Here is a 16,361-nt window from a genome sequence, read left to right on the forward strand (position 1 = left end):
AGATGCTGGAAGTTAAATTATTAGACTATTTAGCTAGAAACAATTGATTATATAGAAACATTAGATTTAGGTAATAGAACACTATTACCTTTAATCTACTGTTCAGCATTACACTAGAGCTACTTTGGTGATGTTAACCTCTTACTACTCAGAAATGTAACCATAAATTCATGATTCCAGAGTTATGTGGGGTGCCTCAATCAGATGGTTTGTGAGCAGATATTAGAAATTCTCACACAACAGAGGCACACAACAGATTTTCTGTAACCTAAGCGAGCTACTTATTAAAAATGTATTCTCCAGGAGTAGCAATTGATCCATCACATATGGAATACATGGTTTCCTATGGGGGAAGCTACACATGTAGTATAGAATAGAATAGGACCTATGCTTAGCTATAATTTTCCACTTCTAAACATAGGACATTAGTGATTTAGAGCAACTGAAGGCTTCTGCATAGCTCTGGGATCATGGATGTAGATGAAAGGTAATGATGTTTTAAAATCTACAATTGTTTCTAGTTAAATTGCTCATTAAATGTCCATTAAAATGGAATGGAAGGAGGCTTCTCTACATAATGCAAACTAAGACCCAGCTTTTTGAAACCTGGGAAAGTTTTATTACTACACTCAGTACCCCGACCAAAACACAGTTGTACAACTGCTTCTGCCACAGAAGATGATCCTCCCATAGATTTAGAGTAAACCCCTGGAATCAATTTGTTTCTTAACTGGCAAGTGAAAACAATAACAATATTGTCATGCTCATTTTTCTTACCTTCTAGTAGAAATCACCTCAAGTACAGTGATGTAAAATCTTAATGCGGTATGCTACATATATTTTTCGCTCTTTGTATTTTAAGTTATTTTTTGAGTTGTATGTACAGTAGAACCCCGGTTATCTGGAACTCAGATAACCAGAAAACTCAGGTAACCGGCACCCAACAGCTCCACTTTCTTGATTGCTCCTGCAGCCCTAGCTCTGCATCCAAGAACACATACCACAGCTCCGCTAGGGCTGTGGCAGCAATCAGGAGAGCGGAGCTGTCAGGAGAGCAGAGCAGAGCTCCCCTGATTGCTCTGTTCCATGATTGGCTGAGAAAAGGGAAATCCTGATGACAGCTCAAGCCAAGGAGGGTTATAGCTGTTATTGTTATTGCTCAGTCTCTTTGATGAACTCCACAGCTTCCAATTTATCTTGGCAATTGTTATATTTGACTTGTAGATTTTTCCACTGAGAATTTTCTGGCCTTGTTCCTGATATATCTACCTTTGCTTCCAGGTAGCTAATTTTAAAAACTGAAACTTGCTAGTGGTATATTGACGGCCAACCCTGAGAATATCTGTGAACAATTTAAAAAAATTATTTCCAATTTGTATGGGTCCTGTGCCACTTTTAACTCTGAGAAAGGTTATAAGCTTTTCTCAAATTTGACTCTTCCCACCCTAACATCACAAATGGCTGAGATGATGGAATCTGACATTTTGCCAGAAGAGATCCTGGCAGCCTATAAACCTCTAAAAACTACCAAGTCTTCGGGGCCAGATGGCTTTTCATCTCAGTATTATAAGACGTTTTCTGCAATATTAGCCCCTAGACTGGCTAAAATGTTCAATTATTTAAGGGAACATACACACCACCCTTTATCATTGACTTTAGCTTATATAGTGATTATCCCTAAGCCGAACAAAGATTCTCTGGATCCCAATATTTATAGACCAATATCACTTTTGAATGTCGATATAAAGCTGTTGACAAAAGTTCTAGCAAACAGATTGAACACGTTCTTGGGGTGTATAATTCATAAGGATCAAGTGAGATTTGTCCCACACAGGCAGGTGTCTGATAGCACAGGAAGGGTGATTAGCTTAATTCATCCTATTCAACAGAGGAATACCCCTTGTGTGCTTTTGGCCTTGGATATACAGAAAGCCTCCAACTCTATTTCATGGGACTACTTGTTTTATATTTTGCCCAAATGGGGATTTCAACCACATTTCATGGCCTGGATACATGCGCTCTATTTTGAGCATCAAGCAAGGGTGAGATACTCCTCATTTTATTCTCCTGAATTTTTTTGTTTGCCGAGGCACAAGACGGGGGTGTCCCTGGTCGCCCCTACTGTTCATTTTGACCATGAAACCGCTAGCTCAATTGATTCGGGAAAACCCTTCGGTACATGGCATAGAGGTGGGCCAACATACGCACAAACTCAGTTTATTTGCGGACGACATATTATTAACTTTGTCTCAACCAACGGTTACTATACCTAATTTACTAAAGATACTAAAACTGTTTGCCAAAGTTTCAGGCCTCATAGTTAACAAACGGAAGTCGGTAGCTCTTGGGTTGAATAATTTGGAACACTGGTATTTACCCCTACAAGAAATTTTTCACTTTACCTGGGCACCACATCACCTAGAGTATTTAGGAGTTAAGATTACTAAATCTTATGAAACACTTCTAGGTTCTAACTACCCTCCTCTTTTTGCTCACTTAAAGTATGTAATGAATAGATGGCGCTCTCATGCCATTTTCTGGATAGGCAGAATAAAATCGGTCAAAATGACTATATTATCGAAGTTATTGTACTATTTTAAGATTTTACCGGTCCATGTACCCACCCACATGTTAAAAACCCTCCAAAGATCAATATTTTTCATTATCTGGAATGGGAAAAAATCTGGAGTACTGTACCACAAAAAACCATGTTTGCACATAAAAGACAAGGCAGTTTAGGAGTTCCAAATGTACTGAAGTACTACCAAACTGCTCAGATAGCCCCTATCTCTTCATTATATGCAGATGCTGCAGCCCCTAGATGGGTTCACATAGAAGCAGATCTGAACCACCCAGTTGATGTACGGTCATTACCATGGATACCCAAAAAAATAAGACCTAAGTCAACGGGTGTTCATCTCAGGCAGATATTGAAGGTCTGGGATGGAGTATGATACTCAGGAGATTTGATGTCCCTACATCTCCCTCTTTTACCCATCCAATGTAACCCTTTGTTTCCCCCTGGGTTGGAGTCACCAAAGGCCTTTGTATGGTTGTCGACACATAATTATAACACTGTATATTCCCTACTGGGTAGAAGGGGGATGACCAGTTGGGAGGAAATATGTTCTTTACATGAAGTGCCAGGGAAGGAATTCTTCAGGTTCATGCAACTTAGACATTGGATTACATCACTAATTCAAGGTGCCAATCATAAGACCCTGTTGACCGTTTTTGAACATATATGTTTGCGGACGCCATTATGTCCCCAGCAAATCACGGTCCTATACTCGAAACTTAATCAAGTCAAAAGGGCATCAATACACACTTACAAGACTCAATGGGAACGAGAACTGGGTAGTCTGATGCAGAGTGGTTTAACAACTGGACAAGATTGTCAAAATGCTCAATGAATATTCTTACGGTGGAATCCGGTTTAAGCTATGATGAGGTGGTACATGGTACCAACATGGATGAAGCATATATCCCCATCAAACTCTGACCAATGTTTTAGAAGATGCCAGGAGATTGATTCAGATCTACACATATGGTGGAGGTGTTTATCTGTAATCCAGGGTAATTTTGGGGTACAATCTTCAGCCCCTGGGAACATTATTCAATAAGCAAGTATCTAGGAACCCTTGGGTGGCTCTATTGCAGTTTAAACCTAGTACCCTTCCTGATATTCAGTTTAAGCTATGCGTTCACGTCCTTTCCACGGCTAAACAAACAATAGTTAGACATTGGAAGAAGCAAATTTTTCCATACCATGAGGTGTTATCATAAATTGACAACATGTTTTTAAATGAGAAGCTGTCTAGCTTTTTAAATTACACACAAGGGAAATTTTCTATGGTATGGGAGCCATGGTGATTGTACTCTTTGCACAATCTCTCTTTAGTATGACTATTTCAGGAATTTTTTTTTTTTTTTTAGTAGACCGGAAATGTTATTTTCACTTAGGTTTCCCTTTTCCCCTTCCTTTGTTGGTTATTATGGTTAATCTGTTTTTCACATGTTGATAAAGGATATTTATAGGCCGCTGTACTATGCAATTAAAAGAATTGTATAAGTGTTTTTTCATTGTATGTGTTTTTTTGTTTGTTTTGTTTTTATGTGTATTGTTGAAATTTTGTCAAAAATCAATAAAATCAATAAAAAAACAACTTTGTTCTTCTTGAAATAGAAATAACTAAACAAACTAGGTATTGGAAAAGGTGTGTGTTAGTGCCAAAGTTGTCCTTTTATACTTTACATGTGAATAGATTCCTGACCTTTCACAAGCTACAGCAACCATGTACATTCTTCAAATAATCTTTAACTTGTCAATAAACATTCATTATTATTATTACTATAATTTATATAATACATATTACGCAGAGCTTTACAAAATCCATAGTCATGTCAGTAACTGTCCCTCAAAGGCGCTCACAATCTAATGTCCCTACCACAGTCATGTCACTAATACAGTCGGAGGACATTTTTTTTAGGGAAAGTCGAATACCCTTACTGCATGTTTTTGCAAAGTGTGACCTGTGACCTAGAGCTGTAAAAGCGAGAGCGCTAACCACTGAGCCAATAGTGCTGCCCATCCAATATGTAAAGTGTAACAAAAACAAAACAGCAAAATAAACAACTAAACTTAATATTTGTAATTCTGTCAGTTTTTTCAAGGAGAAACCTGTGCAAGACACTATTTAGTCCTCACAATTACCTTTTGACCACTACAGTCATGACAATTCAGTTTGCTCAAGACTTGATTGAATAATAAAGGAACACTAGCTCACCAATAGGGTTGTTCTTATGCTCAACTCTAACTGCAAACTACATATCCCCTTTATTTCCTACTTGATGGGTATCAGACAGATTCAAATGGTGAATATGCACAAAGGTCATTTTGTAAGCTCTGCCTCACAAACTGCAAAGAATCTAACAACACAAAGATTTAGTTCTACCAAAAAGCACATGTGAGAAGCTTACTGAAACTAGCTTTATTAGATTACATACAACTCATATCAACATGAAATGAGTGAACATTCTGGTTTAAACTGTAAAGCTACGTACACACTTCAAATTTTTCTCGCCCGATAATCGCTTTCGGGCAAATATCGGGCAAAAATCTGGCGTGTGTACAGCCCGCGTCGTTCATCGTCCGTGGATCCGTCCTGGCGGATCCACGAAGAATGAACGACGAGCAATCCTAATGCAAGGGAAGGGGGAGAGCGTGCAGCAGGGTGCTGCTCCGTCGCTCTCCCCCTCCCCTCTCTATAGAGCAGAACGGTGCTGTATGTGCGGTTCTTATCGTTGGAAAGGATCGTGAAAGATCCTTTCCAACGACAAGAATTGCACGTGTGTATGCAGCTTTAGTTGTAGTGTTAACGAGATAGGACTAGCAACTCATGGAATATTCCACTTTGTTGTCTGGGATTGCTCATTAAATACTAATATACAGCAGTTTTGTGTGAAATATATTAGGTTTTGCCTTGCAAAACTGAAAAATTATTTCCATGCATATGTTTTGGTACATAACTCTATGTTTGTCAGATATGTGGTGTTAATATTTAAAGTGAAGTTCCATCTTTTTTATTCTGGAAAACTGGAAAGAGTTGGAAGCTTTGTTGTTCTGTTTTTTTTTTACTTCTGGGAACCTGATGGGGTAGTCTGTCCTTATTTTATGTCTTGGTCACAACACAGAATCATGAGCAGATTTCCCAAACTGTGACATACACAGCCATAAAAACCTAGCTCATCTTCCTAACACCCTTATCTCATATCTCTTGATGGTTTCTCCCTGTTCCTGGACCCCCGTATTGTCAATGTATACTTTCTTGCCATGCACATTTTTTTATGAATGATATATTGTTTGTTGAAATTGATACTATATTTTCACCTTTCTATTCTGATTGTACGATCTGTAAAAAAATTTCCAGATTCCAATAAAAACAGATTGATAAAAACATGAGGTTAGGGTTTGTTTGTTAATACACAAATCAAAATCTCAGAGATGTTTCCTTAACATATTTTAAAATTTTTTAGGTGTTAGTCCAGCATTACCATGTGACCGTAACACTATTTTCTATGAAAAAAAAAACATGACAGGGCAAAATGCAAAGCTATAAAATTGGTAAATTAGTCGTATGTAGGCAATGTAGACAGACAAAACCATATATGTGATTGTGTGCTTCATGGCAGCAATGAACACATTTTTCTATATTTATTTACATTTATAAATGAGAATTATTGCTTGTAAGTACCTCCTTGTGTAGCTGAGAGTTACGTAAAAGCATGAGGCCCTTAGGTTTAAATCAAAGATGAGGGTTCCACTTGACTTCACGTGTTAGAAATACTGCTAATAAATGCACTCCACAGATATAATGCTGTAGATGAGAAGGTTTTCATGGCTCTCAGCTAATATGGTTTTACAACTTAATGCCATAAAACTTTCCAATGCACATTCCCATGTTGGCTGTTCATGAACTACATACTACTGACTTGGGCTTAGTGCGGTGTTCTCACCGCTGTTTAGATATTAAATGCATAATTGAGACTGCTGAAGAAGAGTTAGGAGGGTTTTAGTTGTTATTGTTATTGCTCAGTCTCTTTGATGCATAGGACTCCACAGCTTCCTATTTATCTTGGAAATTATTACATTTGACTTTTAGATTCTTCCACTGAGATTTCTCTGGCCTTGTTCCTGATATATCTGCCCTTGCTCCCAGATGGCTAATTTTAAAGTGAATTATCTTTTTTTGAGATTCAGATGACCGATATAAAAAATTACTTTGTTCTTCTTGAAATAAAAGTAACTAAATAATCTAGGAGAAGGTGTGTGTTTGTATGTGTTAGTGCCAAAGTGGACCTTTTATAACTTTACATGTCTTTGTGAATAGATTCCTGACATTTCACAAGCTACAGCAACTATATACATTCTTTCATATATCATATTTCAAAAAATCTTTTATCTTAAGAGAAAAAAAAGAGCTCCAGCCACAAAGGTCATAGGAACCTCCTTACAATATGCCCAGACAAAAATTATAAAATGATCTCACCTGCATGGAGGAGAAAGCATTTTCTTAGCATCCCTTCCCCTAGTAGACGGCAGTATTGTAACTTTGTTTTGTAGTACTGTGCAAGGTATAACACTGTATATGGGGCTAATTTGTGAAATGCACAGGCATAACTATTTACTATGACTGCAGCAACTATCTGAGCTTCTCATGGATATATCTGAGCAAAAATGATCCTATCCTATTTAAAGACAGATGAAGACATTTTCAGGGAGAAAATTGATTGGGGCAGTAATACATATCAGCGTTACACAGGTATATTACCTAGCATGCATGCATTCTACATGAACAAAAAAATCCTGCACCCCAATGTGTTAAAAGTCAAGGCACTAGAATAAAAATCTTGCCCAGTAGGATTTACTGCTATGCAAAATAAAAACTGTTACTTATAAAAATCAGATGTAAGATTACTTAGAATATCTCCTATAATAAGGTCACATGATCCTGTCGAGGATCGAGGCGGCCATTTTTGGTTTAATTTAAAAATCCAAGATGCCTTAATCTGGCAGCTGAAGCAGAAGTATAGTCAGAGTAAAGTCAATATGGCTTGATTTACATACTTGTTCTGAGTCAATGATTAAAATGGTTCTGCTTATAAAGCTTTGAATCGGACACTCACTGAAACATTTTCTGGTGGGGAATCAATCATTGCCATTGAAAACAAATGAACCCATCAAGGAATGTTTCACTAAATGTCAGATTTACTGCTTTATAAAAAAAAAGACCCCCAAAGTCTTCCATCTAGTGGGTTATTATGACAACTAGGCAGGTAGGTCAGAATAACATCAGTAAATTTTGCTCAATAGAAGATACAGTATCTTGCCATTTTAGATACAAAAGTGGTCATTAACATATATGCCTATTTAAGATGTCTTCATAGTCCCACCGAAGTCTATTTTAGGAATTGGTAGGAATGAAGCATAATAAACCACAAGATACAAAACAATATACTATGGAAGGATTCGGTCCATTCCATACATGCATCACATTTACATAACAAAACCATGGCTTCCCGGTTGCTTGCGCATGGCAGATTTGGATTCGGAGACTGAAAGTAAGAGATGAATTATGGGTTTAATATATTGCAGAGGAGAGAACACAGGGGTGACCTTCTGCTCCTTTAGTATCCCATCACTATCTTGAAAAGGTTATATTGCTTTGACTATAATAATGAAATGGTCATGAGTTTGTATGGTATCTGGACAAAATGTTTATATTACAAATATTAATTGATTGGAATTACACATTATTATTGGTAGGTAAGACAGTTCACAAATATGCATTTCATGTGCACCTACACCTACAGTTTAAGGGAAATTCTAACTCCAGGTCTATTTGGGCCACTTGTATTTGCAGATGAAAAATAAGAAAAAACACTTTTAACCTTAGACAATCACAAACAACTAACAAGTATATGGGCTACAAAATAACATCTATGCATTGTATATGAACATACAGAGGCGGAAATGGTGCACTGCGTCAAAGTAAACCTTTCTTGCTTCTATGCACAGTATTTTTGTACAGTTACAGCTTATTGTGCTTTTCATATGCAATTAAATTGGTCACAAAAGCAGCTCAATATTTTCAACAGTGGCTAAATTAGATGTAGAAAATCACCTTAATGTTCACACATAGCTTTGATTATTACAATCCATATTTTTATCCAGTTTCAAAGGTTGTTGTGTTTAATGAAGTGTGAACCATTTTTAATAAAGCACTAGAACACAAGCTTCTTTTTCCAGTACAGGAGTTTGTGTAAGCCGCTGCTAAAAGAATCATCAATACTAAATCCACCTACATATGTGTGTAGTAGATTTGTAGTACTTTTATACATACTACTATATACTTTTATGTTATTATTAGTAGTCGTAGTATTTAATTAAATTACTAAATAATACATTTATACATTTAATAACATTAATCAATTTAATTAAATAAATATATATATATATATATATATATATATATATATATATATATATACACATATACACACATACACACTAGTCTTTACTTAAATATGAGTTAATATAATTGTTTTGAGGTTGAATAGATAATTGCAAAATAAAAAAAAAGAAAAACAATAAATGTGATAGTCTACATTCATATATGGGTAATCTACATAGGTAGTATTCCACATCTGACAAATAGCAACCCCTTATTATAACAATTTCAATAAAATAAACCTTGATTCAGTAATGCTTGGATATAGTTTGCATTGCTTGGATCTGTGCTGTGTAACATGGTAACATTTTGGTATTACAGATTTCTAGTAATGTTACATAAAAAAATTAATAAAATTTATCATGTTCTGAATGACAATTCAGAAATTGTTAAGTATTTAGGATAGAGAGACCTTCTCCCTGTATTAAAGGGAACAATGGTACTTCTGGGTTTATAAAATAAAAATACCAATAATAAAAGTAATAATTGTGCAGACATTTTTGTGTTCAAGGTGTATATCTGGCCCCTTGTTGATCCATATTTACTTTGCACAAACCACTGCTGCTCTGTAAGTTACAACTCTGTGTTATCATCACAGGGCATCTAGAGCAGGGCTTGGGATTATCTGTCCTGGCACAAGTGGCACACACAAGCTACATTCTATTTATGAAACAGGGAATCTGACAATCCTTCAAACATTCCCTTGTGGCAATCAGTAACTGCCTTTGAAACACATGGATCTGGCAGATTCCCACGTTTGAGGGAATGTCTAATTCTCTGTTTAATAAATAGATCTAACATCCATATTTATCAATCTGTTACCCTAAACACGGAAAATTGTGTAATCTGTGCTTGTAATGGCTGGTCCTAAGAGCATTACATTCAGCAACCATTAGTACAACATTTAACAAACTTGGAACAGCTTTCTTCAAGCCCTTTAAGCACCCTATGGCATCAGTCAGGGGATGTTAAATCAATATCTTAATAGAAATGGTATTTGAGCAAACTTTTAATGCTACAGATGTAAAAGTCAACTAGAAACTGCCCTGACTGATCATGTGCTGATCAGACATTGAGACCGGGTTCTGTTTTTTTGTTGTATAAGCAGTTGATTGTGTTTAGACCAATCTTTTCGAAGCTGTGCCAGGGCTGGACCTGGGCCATGCTCTCTTCAGAAAATAGCTATATCACAAAACTGGCTGCACAGCATTATCAATCCTCTGGCCAGTAAATAACTTTTATATTTGAATGCAGGTTCTGCATTTCCGTGCATGCCTGCAGCTGATATTTTACAACGCTATGCGGTTATGAGGAGGTATTTATGGTAACCAATCAGAAATAAGTTTAGACTACAGCACCCACTGTGCAGCTCACATATGTTAAGAGGTATTGGATATCCTAATAACCTGATAAAAGGCAGGTTGGCAGAGCTCAGACATGTCACTTAGTTGTGACAGGCACAAAACTAGGTTGCATAATTAATTGCCCATGTATAATTAACGTTGTAAACTTCAAAACATTTACCGGTCCCAAATCCCAGAAGTACTTATGAAGTCCTAATATTACCCAGATTGCATCTAAGAGAAGGTGACCTGATATACCCATACTTGGGACATTAGGCTGAATGGTGAAACAAACAACTTCCCCTATCCAGGGATCCATAGATCATGTCTCCTTTTTTTATTTCAATTATAAACCTTGTTGGGTGTAAAGAAAACTCTACTGAACATTTACCTGTTGTAGGAAACATCTAGAATTGTTTGTATGTATTTGTACCTGGGCTCTCCTGCGCTTAAACCTTCAAAGCTGTACATCTGCAGTATAGATCTAAAACCAGGTACACACGCCCAATAGTTGTCACTGAAAATGATTGTTAGAGATCATTTCCAGTGACTATAGAATAAATGCTGTACAGATCACTGGGTGTTGTTCTATGGAAATAGAAGGTGCCCTGCTGCATTTATTCAATAGTGATTGTTGGTGATCTGGTACAGCAGATCACTAAGCAATGCTAAAAGACAGCTATACTAAGGCTAGATTTTTCACTAATGATCATTTTGGGTCATAGAGATCTAGCATAAATATGGAGGTTAGAGCCTTGCTGCCTTTTGGTTTCGGGAGATCTGGAATAAAATTTGGTGATGTAACTGTGGTGCTGCTCAGTATTCTTCTTGCTGGGGATAGACAAGAGAAAGCAAAAGCTCTGCTTCTACCAAGATAGACTCTTCCATACAAAGTCACATAGCAGAATAAGACATGGTAAGTCAGTAATGTGAACAGATCAGCTGCCGAGGGGCTATAATGAAGTGATGACCAGTTCTTTGCACTCACTTATTGGGCATAAGTTCTCTTTAAGTTAAGAACAAGTAATAAAAGACATCCACATTCTATATACAAAATTGGGTAAATCAAAAGGAACTCAAACTAGATAAAAATAAGGGTAAAACATGAACATTTATTCTCTGCACTCCCCAGTCCTTTGCCTTCATAAATCACTTTTCCTTTATAAAATTCTATGATATTTTCATATAGAGCACTTGACAAGCCTTGTCATACCAGTTACGAGATAAAATGAAAATCTTGTCGCAGCTGTTTTACAGATGACCTTCAAAGCCGCTGGAGAGTTCTCCTTAGCACAGAATGCATAGCTGTTAAAACTTCACTCTAATTGAGTGACGCTAATGCCACACAAAAATGCTTTAGCTAACACTGCAGTTATAGCTGGGAAAGATCAAGTGTTTATACAAAGATACTATCCCTTTTTTTTCAACCAGCATTTTCCCAGCAGGTCAAACTTACCAATAACAATGCATAAAATTGGATTTTATAATCCCAGGAAAACAGAAAAGCAGCATGACACACAACATTTGTCCATCCAAGTAACTAATGAATGCACCATAACAAGGATTTATGTTTGCCTGGATAGTAGCAATTAATATTTTCCTGGTGAGCTAGGAAATTACAATTAAATACTGAGCTAATAAATAGTATACCAGGGCCCAACATTTCTTTAATAAAAAAGAAAAAAAAACAGCTTTTTAAATGACCTTCCCATCATACAGCTTATGCAAACAGCAATCTCAGACTGTTAATATGTTCATAGTTTCCCCACTTATATGCACACTGCTAAATAATTAATTTTAATGTCCCTTCAGTAAATTAAATCAGCCTGGAATGTAAGAACTAACAAATTAACCGCAGCTGTGATTTTCTCAGAGATATCAAGCGTATTAACGTCCCTAGTCTTACTCCAAAATGCAGGTACATAAATGCATGAAAAACACAAAATGGAGACAGTTGAAGACATGTTCCATAATTAGGATTTCTGGAAATTAAATATAAGCCAACATTGAAAGCTTGAGAAATGTCATAGCGCCCTCTACTGATGTCTTCTGGGATGAGAGACTGGAAAATCAGTGGACTAGAAGATGAATTTTATGGTCCGAATGATCAGCGTAGTATCAAAATGACATCCATGTATAAAAAGGTAAATGTGTGTGTGGCTGTATGGTGATACAATACTAATATAGCATTTCAAGGACAAACAATGGTTGGTTGATCAGAAAAAAGGAGAAGGAAATAGGCTGTCACTACTGGTTTCCATCATATGTCATTTTCGAGAAAAGACTGAATTTCAGTAAAGGTAATTTTAATTGGATTTTTGTAAATCCAGTTCATCATATGCTTGACAAATGTTGAAAAAATTTTTGAAAAGGTAAAGGTACACCCAACTAGAATAATAAATTCAGCATCCAATACAAGCACAACATGCAACCTTCTTGATTTTAGCTTTGCTTTATCATTCATGCATAGTTACTATTCCACTCCAATGCTTTTGGGAACCCCCTTTACTAACCAGTTTGTAATGCAGGGGAAGATTCTCAAACACACCCACTGCTGTCTCATATACAAAAATTATGAAAATATCAATACCAAAAAGGTTTCTGTAGATGCCAATTTAATTAAAACCTGTCTGGAATTGAGTTAGTAGTGCATTTAGAGGAAGTTACACAAAACAAGTTCACATAACATTTGTGGAGCTCTGTGAAATGAGGCTGCAACAGTTAATAGAAAACCATTAGAAAATGTTAAGTGAGTGGAATTAATTACTTAGGCATGATCACAGTCTGTACAAAGTAGCATTATTGGTTCATCAACTGATTTAACTTATTGCCTGGACTTGCCCTTTAACCCCTAGATGTCCACAATCTAAAGATGAATGTCTTAGGCATCGTTCCCCAAGCTTAGAGAACATCAGTCTATGTTCCACGTTAAAACTAGAAGCATGTACTTTGGAACTGAGCTGAATTCATCTGTGCATTTTATATCTGCATTGAGATCAGCTGTAATTCTGTTATGTTGCTTTATGACAGTCAATGTCCAATAAACGTACAGATGCCCTGTAAAGAATAAGCAAATTCATCACTTGCCCATGATTGTTTTCCAGTGCCAGGTAAAAAGCCTTACTCTCTTCTGAATCTCTATTGTATGCATCTCAGTCTGATAAAAGCTGATCATCCGGCTGAGGGAGGGGGAAGATAATACTCCTGGCTGGCTTGGAAAGGGAAACCTGGCTGCCCTGTGGATGGAGCATGGAGGTAGTGAGCCGCATGCCTGTGCTGGGCACAGGGAGCAATAACAGGGCTGGATATCAGCCTGCAGCTTGTCAGTTGTCAGAATGTATTAGGGCTGCCTTCCTTGAAAATATACACAGTACCCTAGGATTAGTTCACATGGACATGTCAAAGCAATTACCATTTTCTAAATGCTGGTACCCCGTAGCCATCAGATGGATGTTTTAAGCGGCATCTAAACCATGGCTCTCCATACAGAACGAATAGGGCTGTTTGGGGGCAGGTAACAACCACCTGTTGACCTGCTAAAAAAAGATTTTGCCCCCATCAATTATTGGGATTGAATTGTAGTGAAATATAGGAGGAAGAATGAAAGCTGTGAACTATTTAAAATGACAGGCAATGCAAGTACAACAATCTAACTGTTCCTACTCCAGAGGGAGACATTCAGTGGTATTTGGATGATAGGGTCAGAATCTGGCATCAACAATATGAATGAATGTATCATCCATCAGGCTGGTAGTGGTGGCTCAGTGGTGGGGGAGATATTTTCTTGTCACATTTCACCACCACCAGGTCCAAGGTGGTTCTACCAAGTATTAGCTCTGCAGGTTGCATACTTACACATTGGTGTCTCCTAATTTTGTTTAAAAAAACTTTGTTAATAAAAACAATTTGGTTTCTTAAAATCCTAAGCACATTGGGCCTGATCTATGAAAGCTCTCCAAGGCTGCAGAGGATACACTTTTATCAATGAAGTTGGGTGATCCAGCAAACCTGGAACAGATCTGGTCCAGGATTGAAAACATTTGCTAACAAATAGCAAATTACTTTTAGGAAATTAATTCCAGGTTTGCTGGATCACCCAGCTTCCTTGATAAAACTGTATTCTCTCAAGCCTTGGAGAGTTTTAATAAATCAGGGCCAATGCGTCAAATCATTTATTTACAGGTTGCAACACTGCAAAATGGGAGTGAATACCTATAGTATTATAAATAAATGTGATCCAGTTTTTCTTGCTATGGCATTGAAGCAGTTAAGCTTTATATGAGATACTGCACACTGCAATATCTGTGACCTTTCTACAAATCAAATATGAATCCTGCTACCATGTCTTTGTGCCGCTAACGTTGTGAAAACAAGGAATTGTTGAGAATATGAAACATAACTTGGAAAAATCACAATATAACAAAGACTAATAATAACCATGCTGAAACACTCAGTACAATAAGTCTTATTTTCTACTCTAATTGTCCAGATGTTCCAAGAAAAAATGAACGGTCCTCCCCTACTGTGCTTATGTAATGTTACTGTGCTGGTACAACCAGTGATAAACTAGAAGAACAATCAGATGCTCTATATAGAAAAATGCTGCTTAAAACTATTTTACAAACAGCAGTGATCCTCTGGGATTCTCCACAGGGTTTGTGCTGAAAATTAGAAGGCCTTTCTAGGAAAGTGCCTGACTTTCATGATACATTTTCTTTTACAAAAGAAATTAGGATATGGACTGTCGTTACTATGGAGACGAAGGCATCTAATCCGCGCCCAACACTTACAAGAGCAATCTAGCAATCAGCGATTCCCCGGCTATGTCCACTTGTGACGTAACCAGAACACGTCAAAACTCCAATGTAAAACAGAAAGAAACTTGTCATCATCTGCTAATAATCATTACATAGCTCCCATTTATGGAGACAGGGAAGAGGGTCACTTTTTAGCTCAAAGTATGTAGGTAAATGTTCCACCCCTACTATGTCCCCAATTCGTGGACCATTAAAATTGAACACCCAAAAATAAATGGATAAAGCTACAAATTCTATTTCTCTTATACTTTTCCTTTATATTAGGTTTCCAAAATAAGAAACTGAGTCATTTAGAGGCTGGATAAAAGGTGCAAAGTAACACTCTTTATTAATTAAATGCATTTTGTTATTGAGATGTATATACCCACCCAAAAGGAGGGGCAGATGAGAAGAAAAGAGGGTAGTCCCTTCAAAACAAGGACAGTTGGGAGGTATGCCAATATCACTCCTTGTGCAACAATATTGAAGTAAAAAAAAAGTGCAAATTCTATAAGATTCTGAATGTAGTATTATCCCTTTTTGTTTTTTGGACAATGTTTTTATTGCTGTCTATACATTTTTTTCCCGGTGACTACCAAGCCCACAAATTTCTTGATGAGTGTGAAAGTGACACAAAGGGCCTGATTTAATAAAGCTCTTCAAGACTGGAGATGATAGACAATCAAGAGACAACCTTGTTGATCCAGCAAACCTGGAAGGGACCTGGTTCAGGATTGAAAACAGTTTGCCAACTAATAACAAATCATTTTTAATGACTCAATTCCAGGTATGCTGGGCCACCCAGGTTCTCCCATGTCTAGTCAATCCATTATAGGCCAACTTCTGCAGCCTTGGAGTACTTTAATAAATCAAACTCATAGTGAGGGTAAATCGTCCTAATGGGGGTCACAGGCTTAAGTCAACAAACCATGCCACACTATCTTACAATGCCAACAGGAAATAGTGAAGTGCTGAGGACAAGGTGGTGCTGTCATATAGCTATCGCTGCAGATTTTTGAGACATGTAGGCCTCTTTATCAAGGTGACAATACAAAAACCAAGATTTACCAAAGATTGTTATATAACTATAGGTACATCTAATGTATTCCATCATCCTATAGATTTATGGGTTTTCAGACCTCCAGCAGGAAGATTCTGCTACACTTTTACAAAGTTCCTAGCTGGACTTTGTTCCTGAGACAATGTTTATT

General features: G+C 37.0%; 1 protein-coding gene across 1 annotated transcript in view; it reads right to left on the reverse strand.

The window, feature by feature from the left end:
* The window catches only part of ULK4 (unc-51 like kinase 4), a 309,023-nt gene that overhangs the window by 257,740 nt on the left and 34,922 nt on the right, over positions 1-16,361 (reverse strand). The window lies entirely within an intron of this gene.

The sequence above is a fragment of the Pyxicephalus adspersus genome, chromosome 5, assembly GCF_032062135.1.
Source record: "Pyxicephalus adspersus chromosome 5, UCB_Pads_2.0, whole genome shotgun sequence".
NCBI lineage: Eukaryota > Metazoa > Chordata > Amphibia > Anura > Pyxicephalidae > Pyxicephalus > Pyxicephalus adspersus.